The sequence below is a fragment of the Podarcis filfolensis genome (genome assembly GCF_964270895.1).
Source record: "Podarcis filfolensis genome assembly, chromosome: 3".
In the NCBI taxonomy this organism is placed as follows: Eukaryota; Metazoa; Chordata; class Lepidosauria; order Squamata; family Lacertidae; genus Podarcis; species Podarcis filfolensis.
This window is the reverse complement of record NC_139606.1, coordinates 60,015,567-60,036,813: the sequence shown is the minus strand read 5'-3', so window position 1 is coordinate 60,036,813 and position 21,247 is coordinate 60,015,567. Positions and strand designations below refer to the sequence as shown.

The 21,247-nt window shown below is 42.5% G+C and overlaps 1 long non-coding RNA gene across 1 annotated transcript; it reads right to left on the bottom strand.

The window, feature by feature from the left end:
* Positions 1 to 385: 385 nt before the first annotated feature.
* On the bottom strand, positions 386 to 20,087 carry LOC310760042. Its single transcript, XR_014546716.1, has 2 exons — positions 20,007 to 20,087; positions 386 to 502 (listed from the first exon to the last, which is right to left on the bottom strand). It is a non-coding gene; the product is annotated as an uncharacterized lncRNA (long non-coding RNA).
* Positions 20,088 to 21,247: the final 1,160 nt, after the last annotated feature.

The window sequence follows — 21,247 nt, the reverse complement described above, 5'->3', positions numbered from 1 at the left end:
TGATGAGGTCTTCTTTAAACATGGTATTAAGAGTACCTTGGAGTTCTGAACGATATCATCCATCCTTTTTTAGATCTGTCTGTTCATCACAATATTGTGCCAGAGTTTGTTAGGTAAACATGATTGACAGATACCCATCTTTATCCTTTTCACTGCTGGAGGTCAGAGCTGGGGAAAGGTAATGCTTTTTTAATTAGCTGTTGAGCGGATTGAATTTCCTTTGTGTGGGGCTGCAGGCTGCTGTCCTACGAGGCAGCGTGTCTGAAGAAACCAGTGATCATTTTCACGTGTGATACAAAACAATCCCCTCTTCTTGCACTATCTCTGTCACTTGTGGAAATGTATTCTCGTGGCTTAAATACAAAAGATGAATGTGATGCATATGTCAAGCAACACAGATTTTATTTCTCATCATAGATTGGTCTAAGCACAAACAGATTTGAGTCCATGTGTGAAAACCAAACAGCCTGTGGGTTTGTATTCAGTTCTTTGGCATCATGTGCTGAAATAAAAACAACAACACAGAATTAGGAATCCTATGAACAACACAACATCTCTTAGGGCCAAAATAAAGCTTCAATCTTTGGAGATAATATAACAATGCTGAAAGCACACGAGAGTTACAGAAGCCAGATGAATGCAGTATTGAACACATATTTGACTGCACTTTAATAGAAAAAAGAGATGTAACTTTAGGACATACAAGCTGTCTGTAATAGTAGTTTCTGCTAGTTAAACTCCAAAGTTAACAAAAACACTCCTGGTTGACTTGGCAAGCAGCACCAAAGCAACAGTCTTCCTTAGCAGATGCTTCGTTTAGGCCTTAGGTCTTTTCGAATCTTCATTCTACATCAAAAGTTCTGAGATTTGATCCTTGTGAACTTCTTTAAGACATAGTACAAAATGTTCAAATCTCCACATTTTAGTGCAAATTCCTATCACAGTGTTCCAAAGCAGTTTCCCCTGATATAATGCATTTTGCACTAATAATGCCATCAGGGCTTTTTTTCCAGCTAGAACTCACCAGAACTCAGTTCTGGCACCTCTCAAGTGGGCTGCAAAGCCGTTATAAGAGAACATGGGAGGCATTCATGGTGAGTGTTTCTAAAAATAATAGTACATCATGGACCAGTTGCATACGAAGGAATTGTGGGAGACACCAGCTGGGGAACCCCCAAGGGAGGAAGGCTCAGAACCTAGGGACAACGTTGAGTGGTCAGAGGAAGAAGACCGGGAAGAGGAGGTGTTGGAAGCTAAAGGGGTAACATGGCTTAGTGAGTGGGGAGAGTCTGGCAGAGAAAAGTCCAGAATCAGAGGCAGAAACAGAAGCAGGAGGGGAGGGAAGCTGAGAGGCAGAGATGGGTTAGACTTGTGAAGAGGCACAGGTGTCTCCTTCTCCTGTTGCTGTGACAAGCTCCTTTCCCAGAACCAGGAGACACATGAAGCAGGAGCAAAAAAAGACAGGCATGCAGACAAAGTCTGATTGCTTGGAGAAAAGCCTGGAGAGGAGCAGACAAAGAAGGCTATGGGGATCTTTAGTCTCAGCAACTGATCCATGGGAGCAAGACCTGAGTTGTTGCGCTCATTAGGTCTGACATTCTTGTGCAGATCCTACAGCGGTACCTCTGGATGCGAACGGGATCCGTTCCAGAGCCCCGTTCGCATCCTGAAGCGAATGCAACCCACGTCCACGCATCTGCGCATGCGTGGATCGTGATTCACTGCTTCCGCACATGTGCGTGATGTCATTTTGAGTGTCTGCGCATGCGCAAGCGGTGAAACCTGGAAGTAACGCACTCTGTTACTTCCGGGTCACCGTGGAGCGCAACCCGAAAATATTCATCCCAAAGCATATTTAACCCAAGGTATGACTGTATTTGCTAATAAAGAGTTAGCTCCAGTTGGCTTGGTGTGATTTGCTGTTGGCTCGCTCCTGTCATATTTCCCCATGTGCACATATCCCCTGGTATGAGCATTTTTGTACACATTAGTTGGCTGGAGAACTGCATTGCGTGGACAGGCGGAGTCCCCAGATCCCGAGCGGTCCCCCCCGTCATGTGGAATAACGACTCAAGACAACGTGCTATGGGATTAAATTGGCCACAACTTTATTAAATTTCAAATGTGCGTAGACCTTGGCTCAGGCATTGGGTGTTCTCTCTCCCCAGTCCCCAGCTGGGGACCTAGGGAGCTTCAGTGTTATCCAGTGGGGGGGGATGGGCCGGCTCTGGAGAACATATGTTCCAGCAGAGATAGCCGCCCCCGTTACGCAGCTGCCGCAGGGGAGAGCAATGACGACCTTTCAGCGTACGGTCAAAGCCTCCCTTCAGAAACCCCTTTAACGGGGAACCCTGGTATTGCCGCCGCAAAGAGGAAGATGGACTAAAGGATTCCGCCCAAGGCCTGATACCGCCAAAGTTGTGACGTTTTGCTGCAGGAAAGTCGAAACCTGTCAATGCAGGGAAATTCCTTTCCGGCCCTTTAACAGCAACCTTAACATAGCAGCGCCCGCATACCTGTGAAGAAAAGTTAACCTGCAAAACCTATGAAGAAAAGTTAACCTGCAAAAGAAGACATTAACTGACGGTGGGTAGGGTGGGAGAAGCTCTGGAGCCAAGTGAGGATTCCCAGGTAAGATCCTCCCTCTATTTTGTGGGCAGGTAATCCCTCCCCTACCTGGCCTGGTCTCCTTGGCAACGCTTCCCCCAGGTGGGATTGGACAACTGACTGAGGTAGGCGGAGACCTCCAGGTATTCCACCTGAGGGAAGGCGAAGCCAAGCCTATGCTGATGGGGCCACTCCAGATCTAGGGCTGCGCGCGTCCACGCAAAGGGCGCCCCCTGTTTTAAGCGGGGAGCGGTCATTGAAAAATTTAGAGAAGTATGGTTTGCAAAGAATGGGTGTGTTTTGGTTCACATATTGTTTCAGAAAGTGCCAGTGTAATAAGATTTGCCTTTAAATGTATGCTAAATTAACACCCCCCCTTAAATGACCTACCCGCCAAAATAGCCAAAAATCAACACTAGATAATATTTAGCACAGCTCTATTGGAAATGAATGTGCTTCCTGAAAGATCTTCTCCTTAAGAGGCAAATCAGCAGAAGACGGCAGCACAGGGACATGTGTATGGTGTACTTGTTACAAATGAATGACTCTGAGTAAAAAAATTAATATCCCTAAGTTAAAATTTAGTATGGCCATTGGGGCTAAATAAAGTGCGTTGGGGTTACGGATGGGAGCAAAATTTGATACCATTTTCATTCAAAGCTGAATCTGTCAAATTCACATTTTCCGAAACAATAGGAGATCTGAAACGCAACCCTCCTTCGAAGTTCACACTTATCTGAATTTTGTGATGCTGTTCACCAATCGACCAGTGTTCACAAATAATGCACGTCTTAGGTGAAATTTGTATAGAAATGAATATATTTGTTAAAATAGCATACAAAACACAATATATTAGCAAAATTGCTTGGAAAAATATTACATTCGTCAAAAACCATGTATAAAAATGTGTTAATTAAGAGAGACCTTCTTACTAAAGTGCTGAAGAATTTTCATGAAGATTTTTTTTAATACAAATTGCTGCAGAAGTGTGGAGAACTGTGTTTTTGACTGGAAAAATGAGAAACCGAGAGAACTGAAAATTGAGATTATTCCATACCAAGTTGGGGTACAAAGCTGGTTTCCAGCTCTCTAGTTGATCATCCCTTAGTTATAGACCTAAATTGATGGATGTTTACAGCGAAGGATTTTCTTTGGAGTGCTTATACACACAAAAGAAAGGAAGGAAAGAAGAAAAGTTATTTATGCTAAAGGTACAAGCAAATCTACCCTCGGGCTTCAGGCCTTTTCTTTTGAACTATAAATGCCACGTGTCTTCTTTATATTCTGTGATCACAGAAGAATGCAAGTAATAAGAAATGAGTTTTTAATTTGTCTGCAGTTGTTGTTAGTCCTACTACTGCGATTCCAGCATTTGGGGAAAGGCAGCCAGAGGGTGGGTTCTTCTTTGAAATATCATTGTCTCAAGCTTTCCAGCCCACTTAATTGGCCTGAGGAAAAAGTAGGGGGGGTTATGGGCTAAGATTTATAAACAAATAGTCCATTATGCTTCTCATTAGTTGGAAGAATACCTGTATAAGTGGAAGCTGTCAGTTACAATAAGCACCCCCTCTCTTTTTGCTTATATAATAATCCTAGCATTCAAAAGACTAATCACTACACACTGATCTACAAAGCATCTTATTTCCTCATCAAATTTCCCTACTCGGCTTAGCCATGCTTGTCAGCTTCCCAGCGCCCCTTTTCAATAACTGGCTTATTCTTAGCGTCCAGCCAAGAAGCATTCCTAGGAGTAAACCATGGAAGAATGAAGACCTAATTTCTTTATCTCACTCCAGGAGAGATTTCTCCTCACGCTCATGGGAAAGGTCACACAGGTAATTTGGGCTGCTGGTTCGCATTAAGAGGAGGAGGCATATATAGCACATTGAGGCCCTTTGTCTAAGAAACCAGAGGGCCACCAAGGATGAAGGAAGGACATAAATGGGCAGCAGTGAAGCAAAGGTCCCCCCCCTTAAAGATAATCACCCATTTTATTTTATTTTTAAAATAAGGAACAGCATTAAATAGCCTTAAGCTGAAGGGGCTCATTCCCCTCTTCTTTTTAACAATAGTGAATTAAAACATTTTTTTTATAAATGAAATGAAAGCTCTAGAAAGAAAGAAAAATCCTGAAAATTTCTGAGTAACCACATTAGGGAAAATCTGGAGGAAACTCTGCTTGCATAAGTCCCATTAAAGTTAGGGAAAACAACAGCAGCAAGAATACTTATTGCAAAGTATTGGAAGACACAAGAGCTACCCACCCTGGAAGAGTGGCAGATGAAGGTGACGGATTGTATGGAATTGGCGGAAATGACTGGCAGAATCCGAGACCTGGGAGAAGAGTTGGTGGAAGAAGACTGGAAGAAATTTAAAGACTATCTTCAGAAATACTGTGAAATTAATGAATGTTAAAATGATGTTGGATTGAAAATAAGTGGCATTAGCAACAAAGTTAACAAGAATATGCAAAATTGAATTGATAATGGATGAAAATATAGAGTTATAATATGTTAAGATACAGAGTTAAGATAAACGAAAGAGGGTAAGGATTTGCTGATTTGATTATTTAAATGGGAATACAAAAAGGGGAGGTGTGAGGAGGCCAAGGAAATAAGATAATGAGTTTAAAGTTACAAAAAATGGACTTGTTTTTAATTCTTTTTTAGCTATTTGTCTTCTGTGTTTTGTATTTTTATTCTTCTTTTTTCTTTTTCATGTATTTTTCTATGGTTTTTTTGTATCTTTTTCTTTTTATATGACCTTTTTTCATTTTGTAAATTTATGTTTTTGTAAAACTTCAATAAATATCTTTTTTAAAAAAATTAAAGTTAGGGAAGGCATGTCCTTATGAGACTGGGAGTGTAAGGCAAGGGAATGGAGGTCCACTTCCAATTGGAAATTAAGAACTTATTACACCCATAACACACAGACTTCGGGCATACTGTGTTTTGGGACTCACAGTTTGCCTAAAGTCCCTGGGTTATGGGTGAAATAAGTTCTTGTTTTGGAACTCTGGTTTCCAGAAAAATGGGGGAAAGAACAAAAAATGTAGAGCCAGATGTGACCCCCGTGGATTGAAATGGCTCTGGTATCCATGCGTATTGTGTGATACAGTGCTAGCATTCCTGCAGGGATACATTCTTCACTACTATAATCTACAGAACCAGACAGAAAGGGTAGATTTGCCATTATATTCCCAAAGGGAAATAAAGTTGTGATTCCTTTATTTATATTTAAGTATATGTTTGTGGGGGGCAGTTGTTTTTCTCATTTTCTCAATGTTTTTTCTTTAATAAATTTGCACCCACTGACACCCACCCACCCATATATATTGAAATGCTCTAAATATTTATGAAACTAACATAAGTAACTTAATGAAACAGTCCGCTGAAGCAAAGCATAATTGCTGTGGCTGGTTCTGGAAAGAATATTTGCAAATCATACCATTATTCTTTCTTTTACTTTAACTGCAATCCTATGGAGTTAAAAGGGACTTACTCCCAGGTAAGTGTGTTGCAATCTTATAGTAAGTCCCATTGAACTTAGTGTAACATACTATGCCCATTGGCTGGTTGGGCTCACCCCCTGGGGAATCTCCAGACCCAGATCTGCCTGCCATTAGCTAATCTGCAGACAGGCCTGGCATCCTCCCCAGCTGGCTGCCAGCTGGCTGACAAGGCCTGTGGCCAGGTGGCAATGCCACCTGACCATTGAAGGTAAGCTGACATCTTGGTAGGCATGCTAAGGGTTGTCCTTTTAGGTGTCTATTTGATTTTCATTCTGGAAAATATTTATGGCCAAATTAAATTGTGATTGTGTATTTGTGTGTGTTGGGTATCTCTCACGAATTTAACTTGCATCTTGAATGCAACTATTTTTACCTGACAATAAGTTGGGCATCTCTAGACAGCTGTCATTTTTGTGGGCTTCAAATGTCAAATCTCATAAGCAGTCAACTGTCACATACTGTCAAATATCCATGGCTTCCCATTGTATACAAAATGCTGTTCAGTGCTATATACCACTGCACATTATGTATTTAATTCTATCAACTATAAAATGCTATTAGATATAATATACCAGTGGTTCATAAGCCATATTCTGAGCACCCCTTGGTATTTGGAAACTGATCAGAGGCTCCCAAATGGAAAACCAGTAACTGTCACTATTTTGTGAGAAAGGTTCGAGCGCATACCAGAGCTTTAGGTTTGTGCAATTAAAGTGGCTTAAAGGGCTCTGTCAACTTAGTTCAGTAAATCCACACTGAAAAAGAAATGGACTTACTGCAGTTTGGAAAGTGATGGGAAAAGCCTTTGAGAAGTGTGCAATGAGAAAATCACTAACAGGAAGATGTGTTCCTCCAAGCAAATCAGGGTGAATGTTCACAATCTAATAAATGCCCTGCAAATAAACCATAGTGAATGCTCAGTAAAGATGGGATATAAACCACTTTGAGGTGGGTTTCTTTAATAATTAAGTGGTATGTAATTTATGTGAAATAAATGAATAAATAAATAAATAATCAAGCCGCCAGGTAAGCTTTGTACAAGCAAATGATTATGAACGTTCAATAAGCAGGTCATCTGGAAGAGCGTATTGTGAAGAAACCTTCCCAAATCCTCTCCACAACTGCTTCTCTTCTGCAATGCACAGCTTCAGCTGAATGCTGGGAATGTTCTACAGCACATTCTCAGTGGGTGATGGTGTATCAACCTAGAGAATATTCAACAGTAAGATTTGGCAAAGGAAAATTCTGAGAAGAATTTTCAGCTGCAGAGAGATTCATTTCAGCTACAGATTCTTCCCACACAATGGTAGTATCACTCTGTCATCAGCATCACAGAGAAAGCAGGGGGAAAACAGAGGTGTGGCATAATCTCTACTGTATTTCTCAATGCATAGGAATGTAAGAAGAGCTCTGCTGGATCGGACCAAAGACTAATCTAGTCCAACATCCTGTTCTCACACCTGGCTAACCAGATGCCTATGAGAAGCCCACAAGCAGCATATGAGGGCAACAGAACTATCCCCACTTTTGTTCCCCAGCAACTGCAGTTTATAAGGGGCTGATGAAATCAACAGAATACTCTATTATTATTTTTAAGAAGAATTTAAAGCCAGGGCTTGGAATGGAAGATACCATTTTCATAATTAGATAAGTTAATAATGACTTTTGGTAGGCTGCCTTGCATAGGTAATATTACACTTCAAATGTGAACATTCCAGACAGGACAGTAGGGGAGCTTCAATGCTGCCTGAATAATATTCTGGCCCAAGCGAGGGATTGACAGAAGATTAACACTTTAAGCAAAAGCTCCTGCCTGCAGAGATTCTCTTACATAAAATAGAAGCACCAGTGGTACTGAGAGGAGCAGCAAAGTTGAGTGGGGTCCAGTTGCTATGTTACATCAAGAAGAGTTGACTGAGATAGTTATGCACATAAGAGACTGATTTCAGATGCTCAGCAGTCTATAGAAAGTTCTCTGCACACTCTCCCTTCTGCTCTTACCACACTCAATCCAGGAATGAGCTCTCATATGAAAACACAGTCTTTACTATTAAGAGTACATTTTATTGCTGGGACTTCCATAAGCACTGGTTCAAACTATGTCCAAGGAAGCTTATTCCTCATGGTCCAGTAAGCTTGCTGAGCTCTCATAGGTCCAAACTTTAGAATGGGTGGCAATAATGTCATTATTATTTCAATCAATGGGCAAGCGTGGGCAGAGGAAGATTTAGGGCAGGGCGACCAGTTCCGTTGTCCTGGGTGCTGAGCCTAGGGAGCTCTGCAGGGCGTCACAACTAGGACGTAGTGAGTTGAGCAGAACAGAAAGTGAGAGGCGGGGTAGGTGAATTTTGGCCTTGCACAGGGTGCCACTGAAATTTGAAAGACCAAAGTCCACCCTGGGCATGGGTATCAAGGCCTGGCCCATTTAGGAAGGTCCAATTTCCCCTAATCTGTCTGATTAATCTTTAGTTACATACCTTGGCAAAAAACGTATTTTGAAGCCTCTGTATCTAGCAAGTCTGTATATTTATTTTCCATTTGTACCTTCATTAGACTAAGCTAGATTATTTTAGTGTGTAAACAACATCAGAATATGTATTTACAACTCTTGAGCTTGGTATGCATAACAATTGCACTGCAGTTTCTCAGACTGAATAGGCTTTTGAAAGATGTCTTCTGTGAACCAAACCAGGACATGAATAGCACATCCAGAGATGTTCTTGATGGCTGCCTCTAAAGTTAAATACTTCCATTCCCCTACAGTCTGAACTTGTTAGGTTTTCTTCTTCTTGAGATATGGTAAGAGGAAGGGTGTGTGTGTGCTGAATGGGCTCATATTAGTCATATTTTACCTGTTTTATTAATGGTTGGGTATACTTTAGTGCTTCAGTGCCAGCATTTTGGCAATGATATTCCAACAGCTTGGGCATGCTGGCATCACCAGGCAGAAGAATCTAGTGTTTTTGATGCCCAAAGAGAGCACAAGAATGTCAACGCTTGATCTGTAAGTTGCCATTGGGTGCCCCTCTCATTGGGAATGATGCATCAATGGTCCTGCATCATTGTGTAAACCCAGCTGAGCAAAGCTAGCAGGTACAGAAGAAGCTTGCAAAGTAGCATTGCCTCTCACTTAGCCACAAGGCGCTATCCACCCGTCAGTGAAAAGGAGATCGCCCCAGGGGCCCTATGACAATACAGAGGCCACTGGGAACTTTCCCAAATGGAGGGACACACAAATGGAGTAGAGGGAGTGGCATGCGAATCTCTCAGATTCCTTTTGGCCTTCCTACTAGTGCTTGCCAAGCCAAAGTAAGCCAAGCCGGAGTCACACTCTGTTTTCTCTGCTGCTACATGGAAAGGGTGAAATGGGTAGATAGAATGACTGGGTCTCAGCAAGACCTGCCATGCTGCTTCCATATCTTCCCAGCTCAGAACCTTTGCCATTGGGCAGGCTTAAAAATCTCATTGCATTAATCACAGCCTCGTTTTCAAAAGCATTGCCGGTGAAGAAATTGCCTGAACGCTGATCTTATTTACCACAAGATTGCACAAGCAGGTTGATTTTCTTCTTCTGGTTTGGGAAGCAAGAACAAAGCAGAGACCCAACACCTACTGCACAGCTTAAAAGCATTCTCACTGCTCTCAGACTCTTATCTCTTTCTCAGGTTACTGTAGTTTGTCCCTGTCATGCCACTGCAGTGAGTGCTGAAGCCTGGTGAGATAATACTTGGCCCAGTCCCAGGCAATCATTTTTGAGTAATTCATTTGGGCACCACACACCCAGCCTCCACATTTTCCAGCCAAGGGTACAGTTACCCATTTCCTTGTTTGTCTTTGGAATGCTGTGGCATAGAATTCAGGCCCAGCCCATCTCCAGCACTGAGCAGGGAGTCCAGTGGAATAGAAAACATCTTGCAAGGAAAAGCATGCTGTGCCCGGGCAGGTTCTTTGGATAATTTCTTATCATGCTAGGTGCAACCTATGTTGCCTTATCCCTTAGTACCAGTCATGTGCTCTGAATACAGAGTCACCAAAGCAAAGCCACTTCCAGAGGGGCAGCCAGGTTAATCTGCAGCAACAAAAACAACGAAGAAACTCGTAGCACTTTAAAGCCTAACGTTTTTATTATGGATTCAGCTTTTGGAGGTCAAAGCCTGCTTGATCATGCATCTGATGAGTGGCCTCTGGTCCAGAAAAATTGGTGCCATATTAAATCTGTTGAGTAGGCCAAGAAACCTTGTCATGATAAATGTGCTGGTGTTAAACATACCACAAGTACCTATATTTTTTTGTTGTCAATGGAACAAAGGCACACAAGTGATTTGTATATGTATTCCTGCACATACGGCAGGCATAGGCAACCTTGGCCCTCCAGATGTTTTGGGATTACAACTCCCATGATCCCTAGCTACAGGACCAGTGGGCAGGGATGATGGGAATTGTAGTCCCAAAACATCTGGAGGGCCGAGGTTGCCTGACAGACGGCCTCCACAATCAACATAATAAAGGAGTATCAAAGAGAGTGCATGCATGGCTACATCCTCTATTGAAGTGAATGTCCAAAATGTTGCAGTATGAAGTACTTCTTGCTTTGGATTCCAGCCCTTCCATCCCACCTGGTTTTCTGCTTCCCCCCTCCAACAGTCAAGTCAACAATCTCTAGCTACCAAGCACGCCCATTCCACATTTGATTTTAGGGGTGGTGGCAGGTGATTCCTCCAAAGAGCATGTGCTTCTGAAAACTTTGAGCCTGCGGAAATCTCTCTTTTGCGCATGGACAGTGCCATGTTGACTCCACAAGCAATGGCCCTCACCGAATGAACATCAGAAATAGAGGGAACCAGTGGGGCCTGGCAACAAACATTGCAGTTTGGGATGCTGCTGCTCGGTCTTCTAGTCAAGCAGCTGTGCCTTCTTTCAGGAAAATCCATTCCAGTTCTGCTTCTACCTGGGTTTTGTCTCTCCCCCACCCCCAGTAATGAGTCAGTATGGCTTGCCTACTGAGCACACTCAGTCCTCCTTGGGCTTATTGGGGGGCGGGTCCTCCTTCAGGTTTTCCCCCCTAATGTTTTTCATACTTCTGAAAACCTTGGGTTTTTCTTTAGCTAACGGATGAGTCTGTCTTATGTGTGCATGTTTAAGTTGTGTAAGATATGGGGTGCTATCTAACTAACTCTCCCAATGGTGCACACATTTCTATTTATGCAACAGAACTTACCCTCATCTCCTCCTTCTGCCCCCCATCTCTTCCGGTTTTCCACCCCCCCACCAACCCTCCAGAGCAGATTTGGGAAGGGTGCAGGGCACATATGGAGGGAGGAGAGGGAAAGTTCTTAAGAATTAACTCATTTCAGCATTTTATCAGAGTGCTAAAGAATAGTCCAAAGGAGGTTTTAATATCCCCCATGATAGTGTGTTCATAATTTCAGCCATATGAATTTTATCATTATCTCAACTGTTGCCATATTTATACAGAGATATGCGGGATAGGTCGTGAGATTTTATTCTGGATTTCTTTTTAATTAGTTTCATTAACCAAGGAACCACTGTTGCTGAAACAGATGTTGTGGTCCATTAATAGCTCTCAGCTGCCTGTGGCAAACTGTAGAGCTATGCATGGAGAACTCCTAACTCAGAAGAGGAACAAGTGTAGTCTGCATAATACCATAAGCAGCAACCTATGAATTATTTTATTTTCTTCCAATTTGTGCATTTTTCATCTGGCTCTTTTTTCCCCTTTGGCTTCTCTCTCACTCACTCTCTGATCCGGCATTTCTGCTGAAATTTGCTGGATTTATTTGATGCAATCTCATCAAGGGAAAATAACATGAACATGAGGCAATCCTCTTTTCTTAAAAACCTAATTTATAACCTCTCCAAATAGTTTCATGCAGCATGCCTTTTGCTGTTCCCAAGATAACTCATGCCACAATCTTTTGTTTGTGTTCAGGATCTTGGTATAAGCCAATGTGTCCTGTAATTTCCCATAAATTTGTATTGAGAATAGAAGAGACAATCAGAGCCATTCTATGAAGGGTGGAAGAAGAGTCTGTGGCAGATGAACCACTGCTTCCTAAACAGAGCAGTAGCTAGGTGATCTTGTGCCCCTGGCAGAACTGTCCAGATTGCACCCCCTAGCCATGGACAAATTAGCTCTTCTTTCTGCCTCTCCTCCAACCCCCCCAACTCAATTCACCCTCTATTCAAAACCTTTTCTTATGAGGCAATAATTGACATTTTTATTTATAGACATATTTATGATCATATTTTAAGCTGATTTTGCACACACACCCTCACCTGCGCCCCTGGCAGGGGTCCACCTCGCCACCCCCTAGCTACGGCCCTGCTCCTAAACCATGTTAGGCTAACATGGACCAAAGTCAAATATGTAGAGTGGTTTTTTAACCTCACCTCTGCCCACTTTTCTACACCTGTTTTTCATTCTTTCTTTTTGTCATGCCCCCATTTGGGTTTCCTGAATGAGTGGGACCTTATACATATGCCAATAAAGGTAAAGTTTGAAAAAGGTAAGACATTTTGGATACTGTGGTTCAATTAGTGCTATATAGCCAGAAAGAGACAAAGTATTTGCCTCCACTTTTTAAAATCCTTACATACATTTTTTTTTTCCAAAATGCACCATAATGATCAAAAAATTAACCTATTAAAAATTTGGACATCTAAATAACTATTTTTTGTGCAACAGAGAATAGCATCCAAAACACCCAACAAAGTTGATGGTTCTTCTGGAGGAATACGGTGCAAAAGTGAGAGAGGTGTCAGTTGGCAGAATGGAAAGAGGAGGCATTTTTTTGAGGGAGTGGGGGTGAAGAAGCAAGGGTGAGAGGAGTGCTATCCTGAATGAAGGACAGAAGGGAATCTACAAGCATGAAGGAACTGTCCGAAAGAGGACAAGGCATTGCCGCCACAAGCAAGCCTGCAGGAGGCAAGAAGGCAAGCACAGCACCCAGATTCAAATCTGCCACCCCTCCCAGACCGCCACTTGAGGAAACTGCTCCAGAAAGCCTCCTGATAGCACCAGCCATGGCCTTCACACATGCTGGTAATTTTAAAATATAGACACCTCTTAACTTCTTCACATTCCAGGATAAAGGGACACAAGGAATCACACGACAGCAGTTCTGCAGAAGGGAGAAAACCCCAAGATTCTTGGGACACAACAGCCTATGCCAGCCTGATGCCTTCCAGATGTTTTGAACCACAACTCCTATTAGCCCCAGCCAGCAAAAGCTCCTGGCTGGGGCTGATGGGGCTGGTAGCCTAAAATATCTTGCCAAAAACTGGGATAGAACATTTATTCAAAATAAAATGTTTTCTGGAACCTGATGAGGTTTTTCTCTCTCCTTGAGAGTGCTCAGGGCTAGTAATTAACCATGAAGTTTAACTGGTTAGCTGGCTAATTATTGATTGATGCTGCTTTCTATGATTTCTTCATAGACACCTGTTTTAGGATTTTATTTGCTGCATTTTATTTTGATTATAGTACTTATCCTTCTCTACTGCACAGTAAAGATACATTTTCCTTTGCTATAACAGCAAAGACTTCTGCTGGTATCTTTTTTCACTTGGTGTGTTTAAAATCTGTATGCTGTTCCGTTTCCAGTTGCTGGAATCACTAAAACTGCAAATTGCGTGTGACACACATCCTCTCAAGTGTTTTCAAGGACACTTGGTTGTCTTCCATGAATTAAACTCTCACAGTTATAAAAACATTTCGTTGCCAGGCTAATATTTCAGTGCCTTCATAATGCAGAGGGAAAACAGATATGTAAAAATGATTTTCTTCCAGAGATGAAAAGCTGGACTTGTTTGGCTTTTGTAAACTTTACATTGTAGCATGGCTAACGTTTTAAAATGCTGCAAGAAAAGCTTCCGCTGTCTTTGAACCCTATATCGTGAAACAATGTAAATAAATAAAAATAACTGGAAAAAACATCTCGGCTACGCATTTTTGCAAGATATTATGGGAGGGTGTCCTGTTTGTAGTACAACAATGATGTGTAATTCCATTCAAGAAGTGACAGGAGTCTATACAACCTGGGAGGTTTTCACTCCAAGACAAAAGTGTGGCAGGTTCCTATCTGAGAGAAGATGTTTGCAAATGACACAGCCTTGATAGCACATTCCAAGGAACCTGTAGAGCAGCCTTTCTCAACCTGTGGGTCCCCAGATGTTGTTGAACTACAACTCCCATCACCCCTAGCTAGCAAGGCCAGAGCTCAGGGATGATGGGAGTGGTAGTTCAACAACATCTGGGGACCCACAGGTTGAGAACCACTGCCTAAAGAGATTCATTAACTGTTTTGCCCAATCTTGTATGGAGTTCGGCCTCACCACCAGCCTGAAGAAGAAGAAGAAGAACATCCTGGGTCAGGACATTGCCAACACTCCATGCACCAGCACTGGTGACCCCACACTTGAGGTGGCAGATGATTTTGTCTCCCTGGGCTCCACCTTAACCAGCAACCTCTCCATTGATGCAGAGCTGGACAAGCATTTTGGCAAGGCATCTACAGCAATGGCTCGCCTCTCCAAAAGAGTATTTGATGCGAACAACAATTACTCAGAGGAAGGTCTATCAGGCTTGTGTGTTGAACACGCTGCTTCATGGAAGTGAGTAATGGGCAACTTACACCCGCCTCAGTGACACCTCAGTGCCTTCCATCAGGAAGATTTTGAGCATCACATGGCAGGACAGAGTCTCAAACAAAGATGCGCTCTCCCAAGCCCACATTCCCACCATCTTCGCATGGCTTAGTCATGTCCACAGAATGGAAGATGGCAGGATCCCCGAGGACGTGCTCTATGGGGAGCTGGCTTCAGGCACCAGGTCCATTGGCAGACCAACTCTGCACTACAAAGATGTCTGCAAACATGACATGAAGGCTGGCGACATAACCCCTGCCGTATCAGAATCCCTTGCAGATGATCACAGTGCCCACATGGACAACTGTTTTGCTGTCTGTACTGAACGATCTTTGCATTAATCAAAGGTGTCACCTTTCCTATACAGTATTTATATATGTTATGAGAAAATTGAAAAACATGGGCAAACCTATGTATGCCTGAGCAAAATCTGGAAAATTCTACTTTGACTTCAGACAGCTCTTGAGACAATAACTATTAAACTATTAACTATTAAACACATTTCTGAAGGATCTGGCAGAAATTATGTTGTTTCACAATGTATAACACCTGGGGCAATTCAACAAACATGTGGTCAAATCCTCAAATCAGTTGCAACAGCTATTTTGGCTTCTACACTCTCCCAGACATCCAGCTCCCACCACATTTGCCTAGGCATTTTCTAGATGTTCAGGATTCAATGCTCACATGCCCCATTTTAATCTTATCTAGAAAACGAATACAGCCTACAGACATACATATTTGTGCATTGTGTTCCACATGATTTTCAGCCTGGTTAAAGCTTACACAATAGTTATCTCGCTTTTTATTGTTGTTGTTTTGTTATGAAGTCATGCCCAGAAAGCGAACGGGCAGCTAGGTATCATGTTGCATAAGTGCTCAGTGCCATGTGGAAGACAACGACATGAATCAATAATGCCGTCTGGGAAATGGCTTAGAATAAAATATTGCAGGGGAGAGTACAAAACATCGCCCAGAAGGAGGTTTCGGTGTTGATTAAATATGGCTGCCTCAGCTCTCTTCAGTTCAATGACAGATGAGGAGTGCTTCAAACTTCAGCTTTTGCTTCAGCATATTCTGAACAAGGGGCTACTCAAATTGCAGCGAAAACACATGTTGGCCTGCCCAGGTATGTGAGGATTGTCTGACTGCCTTGGGCTGCCCTCTGAAGGCTGAACTTGTGTACACTGTGAAGAAGAAAACTTCCCTCAGTTTGCTGACTTCTAAACAATCAAATTCAAGCAGACTCCCAGATCTCCTTAAGATATTTTTGTCGAGAGGTCCCAAAACAAACAAAAAGGACAGAATTTAAAACTCTATTTGCAAAGGTTTGCAAAGCAGTCAAAAAGCTCAGGAAGAACAGGACAGGTAATCTAGAAGATTCGGGGCGGGGGGGGGAGATACCTCACAAAAGAGTATTCTATATGAAAATCATCATAGGAGGTGAGGCTATAAATGAATACTTTAAAACATATGTTTGTGCTGACTATGGCAATAAGCTAAGTTAGGCTTTTCTTATTTCTTCCATGTGTAAGTTTGCTTGGCATTCAAAACATATGGTGCCACTTGGAAAAAGAAATATAACCTGTTTTAGCCCACTACCCTGGGTATACAGCTGAGCCAAAGAACCAAGATTGTTGTAGAAGCCAGTTTGTCTACTGTTATTGACACCACTTGGGTTGTCAGATCTAAACTAACCATATATTTTAAATCTTGGATACCTGCCTTGTCAATAAATTATCTACCGATATCACTAGGAGAAACAAACCCACTTGCATCCAGCACTAATTACCACAGGACCTGAACTCACAGCTACTATTTTTTAATAAACCAGAGTTTGCTCATTAATGAATTACATTTAGCATCTCAAGCCTACTAATAAAAATAAATACTGGAGACTGTGTTGGGTCCACAAAATTGAAATAAATACCTCATTGATGCCATTTTTTTAGTTCTCATCCTGAAGCAAAGCTCTTAACCCGAGGTACTATTTCTGGGTTAGCAGATTCTGTAACCTGAAGCGTCTATAACCTGAAGCATCTGTAACCCGAGGTACCACTGTACTGACAGATGTGAAGCCACATCTGGCTTCAGGGTTTGAGGATCCCCAGTCAGCCTGGTCTTGATGAGCCACCCGCTTAATTCGTTCATGGGCAAACTGCTGGTTTGCCTGCCCACTCATAGTGATGATGGTGATGTTAGAGGTGCTGGCAAATGCTAGATGGACAAATGCCAGTTCACAGCAGAAATAATTCAGAAGAACCAGAATGAAGAACATAGTCTAGGCTTTGCACTTATTTCTGAATGGTATCTGCTATTATTTGGGCCTCTACTGCAGTAGCCCAACATCAGACCTATCTGTTACGCCCTTTAGCTATGCACAGACTGAGTCAAGTACATTTGTAGCTATGCAAGGCTTCCATTTGATCCTAAAAGCTGTTAAGTGCATGCACCATGACATCCATGGCCAGCAGGATCTTACCATGCATGCCCCTAAGTTACATAATTTCTGCATAGGAATTTTCATTCAAGTTAAAATGTAACATCGAGCTCAAAGCAAGCCACAGTTGAACTATTCGTAGACACTACAGGCTTGTTAATATTAGTTCTGAAAACTGAAGGAAAGTGCTGTCCTCCTTACAAGTTTCTCATGGACATCTGGTTGACCACTGTGGGTATAGGATGCTGTGCTACATGGGCCACTAGCCTGATCCAGCAGAGGTATCATAATGTTCTTAGGTGGTGATCAAATATGCAAGAAGCTGTGTTGTGCAGAGGTAGCCTGATAACCCATCTTAACTAGTACTGGGAGCTGTTCTCCATGGTCCATGGAGCCACCAACAAGCTATGTCAATCAATCAGTCAATGTCAGTTCTTTCACCAAGCTGTATTAGCCATGGAATCGTTTTAAAACACTGTGTGCACATTGCTGGTTTCTCCATAGTTTATAGATTGCTTATTGGAAGAAGAAAGTCTTTAGCAGGTACTGTAAAGACAACAGAGATAGTGCCCAATATTCCAACCTAAACCTCTAAAGAACCAGTGCTGGTTCTTTAGTCCATTGATGTATCCACAGTACTCTGACTGTATTGAAACAAGGACACACTGAAGGGAATTTCTGACCGGACACAGCTTGCTGCAACATGTGCCTATATGGTGGGAGTCTCATATCTTCAGGTTGTGACATCTGAAGCAGCTCTTCATATCTCATAGTGACTTATTATTTGATTGCTCAGAAAACACAGGGGTCTTTTGCCTGATATTACGGGATGTGAGTACTGACAAGATTTGATGGATTGGACTTACTGTAATTATTAATACTATCATCTCCTGGATGCAACATGTAAAAGTGGAAATCCTTTGGCCCCAGTAATGTGACCACCAACATGAGATGGAAGGAAATGTTGCCATATTGTCACTGATATTCTGTTGTATCATATTTTACTTCCTTCCTCATAAGGAGAGCAAATCCGTCTACGTATTGCTGCCTAGATAAAAGGCATGCTACACTTCAAAGCAGCTGAAGTAAACAGTAACATTTCCTTCAATGGACATAGGAGCTAACTGTGAGTAATAGAATTACCAGGTCAAAACTGGCCACTTTCTTTTGTCTTGAATTTATGAATCCCATGGGCGAAAATGAGCATTTGGCATGTCACTATGACTCCCCATCAGAATTATTTAGTGAATCTGGTCTCATTCAGAAATACGAAGGTTTCATCTGTGCCACCCTCCCCCAACCAGGCACCCTTCAGAGGTTTTGGACTACAACTCCCACCGGCATGCTAGCTGGGGCTGATGAGAGTTGTAGTCCAAAACTACCGAACAATACCTGGTTGAAGAAGGCTGATCTGTGCAGTGCATGGTGTGATAAAGCTTTTCAAACTGGTTTTATTTCCCCACACCCAATTGATGTCCTCGACAAACCCTTTTGCTTATTTATTATTTCCTGTCTGTTGCTGTGTTTTTGGTGAAAATAAAGATGAAGAGTTGGGTTTTTTAGAAGATAGAACCATTGTGTCTCTTACTTCCATAGCATCTGAATAATATTGCAGCTCCATTGACCATACACTTGCCACCATATGTACTAAGAGTTATGTGTCATGCTGGCAAGTCCTGGATTTGTGTGTATATGTGTGTCTATGATAAGGAGACCAGTATAGAATTTCTGTGCCCCCAAAACACTTCTAAGATGCTTCCGCTATCAAGGGGAAATATGTGCACCATATGTGTGACACACACAAACACAAACACACACACCCCACATATAGTTTATTGGTCAGCCTTCTTCCAGTTTCCATCAGACAAACAAGCAGAGCCAAACAGGATTCATACCAAAGCTACCAGCATACATCTGGGTAGCCTGAGCAGTCTTCCCCAGTATGAACTGTGGGCAGGAATTTTCAGGGGGGTGGCTAGTGAGTAGGTGCTGGGGTGCTTAATCCTTCATGCATTCACCACTTTTTCTTTTTAGCCCAGATGTTTTGCCCTGCAGGGAGGAAGCAGCAGGTGGGCAGGGGTTAAACAGGCCATCCTGCCCACTGCCCTGCCCTACTATCACTGCTTTACAGCAGAGGTGGGCAGCCAGGATTTCCAAATACGCATCTGCTCCCCCCACAGCATCAGCAGATGTGGTTCTTTTCTTGTACCCCCACCTGGCTTCTTTCAGCTATTCCTCTGACATTACCAAACTAGCTTAGAATGGCTCTGCTGGGGAAATGTTCCACTGGCAGAATTGGGGCATGCTGTCAGCATCATGCGCCATTGTGGCAGTTGTCTCTGGCATCCCACCATCATAGTGAGGCTTTGGCTGAATCCTATAGCTCCTCAGCCAGCCAATCTTCAGTAATAGATCATGCATTTTGTGTCCGTGTCCCCCCCCCCTCCAAAGAAGCCACACACCAAGAAAGTCTTGTCATGCAGAAAAGCATTTCTAACTTTCTCACTGGCACCGCTGACCAATTTTGTTCTAAGTGGCAAAATTTTGAATCATAAATATGAAAAAAATAGCACGAAAAGTTTCTCTAGATTACCATTTTTCAATTGCTTCCACCCCCCTTCAAGTCACTTCCTGCTGTCTCCCACCCCCCCTCAGTATTTCTCTCTCTCTCTCTCTCTCTCTCTCTCCCCTCTCCTTTTTAAAAAATACAATTTTCTTTCAAGTCCTCTACAGTTACAGTGTTTCGGCCATCAAAGTCCCCTCCCAGCCATTTTCATTTACCTTGTGACTCTGACCCTTTGTGAGGCTGAGCATTTTCAGAGTAAACTGATCCTGAAGGTCCCCAAGGATGTTATTCTCATTTATTCACTCAGCCCTTTGAATGGAACGGCCTGCATTTGGCAGTGGTTCAGCAGAGTCAGATTCAAAGAACACACTATCCTCCAATCTCTCCCTCCCTCCTCCCTCCCTCCCTTAGTTTCTTCCTTTGCAAAAATAAAGTATTTTTTTTTAAAAAAAACACAGTTGTAGGCTTTTTCTGATATAAGGTACAAAGTTTGTGAAGGAGCGTTAATAGATGTCAGTCATTTAACACGCCACATTTCATTCATAGCTGCCGGCGGACATGAAGAGAAGAGAAAGAATAAAAGGAGAAGGCAGACATGAAGGAAAATATTTTGCAATGGTGGTAATGCTACATTTTAGCAAGCACTTCCTAAGCTCCTCTTCAGGACTTCACTCATTATCTGGAAGCTACCATCCAAAAATGGCAAAGAGCTTGAGTTTGAGGTCCTTGAATGAAGATGAATCCCTTCCCCGTGGTGGGTTTTTCTCACCCCTCCCTCCCCTTTAAGATATTATTATTATTATTATTATTATTATTATTATTATTATTATTATTATTTTCTTCTGTTCAAAGCACCCATTTAAGCACCCAAATGAATACCAAATATGACATTAGAGATTTTGGAATTACAAAATATGTTGCTCATGTTGACCAATGGAGATGTGTGGTGTGTGAAAGCCACTGGCGTAGCATGGGGGGCACAGGAGTAGCTGCCCTGGGCACAAAATTGTTAGGGATGCAAAATTTCAACACCCAGTGCTGCCTCAATACAGCTGCATGCTTCCACTGGGCTCTGTTGAAAATGGATTCTCCATGCAGACCAGGAAGTGCCCTCTCTAGATAGACAACGGAATGATTCTTATTTTCTTATCCCTGTGGCTGCGATCTCCTGGGAGACACAGACGCTGCTAGGCAGTTGAATGCGCATGCGTACTCCACCCATTTCACTTCCTCCCACCTACCCACTCCACACACCCCTGGATGCTAGCAACCCATGCTACACCATTGGTGAGATAGCAGCTTAGGGTACCCAGATACCTGTTAAAATAAAATGTGAAAAACAGAAATGAAAGCAGAACTAGTTTGCTGATTTAATATATGAAATATTTCTAAGGTTACCTTCAGACCATCAATGCTTTGCTGAAGCGATTACAGCGCATACGAAAAAACTGAGCTG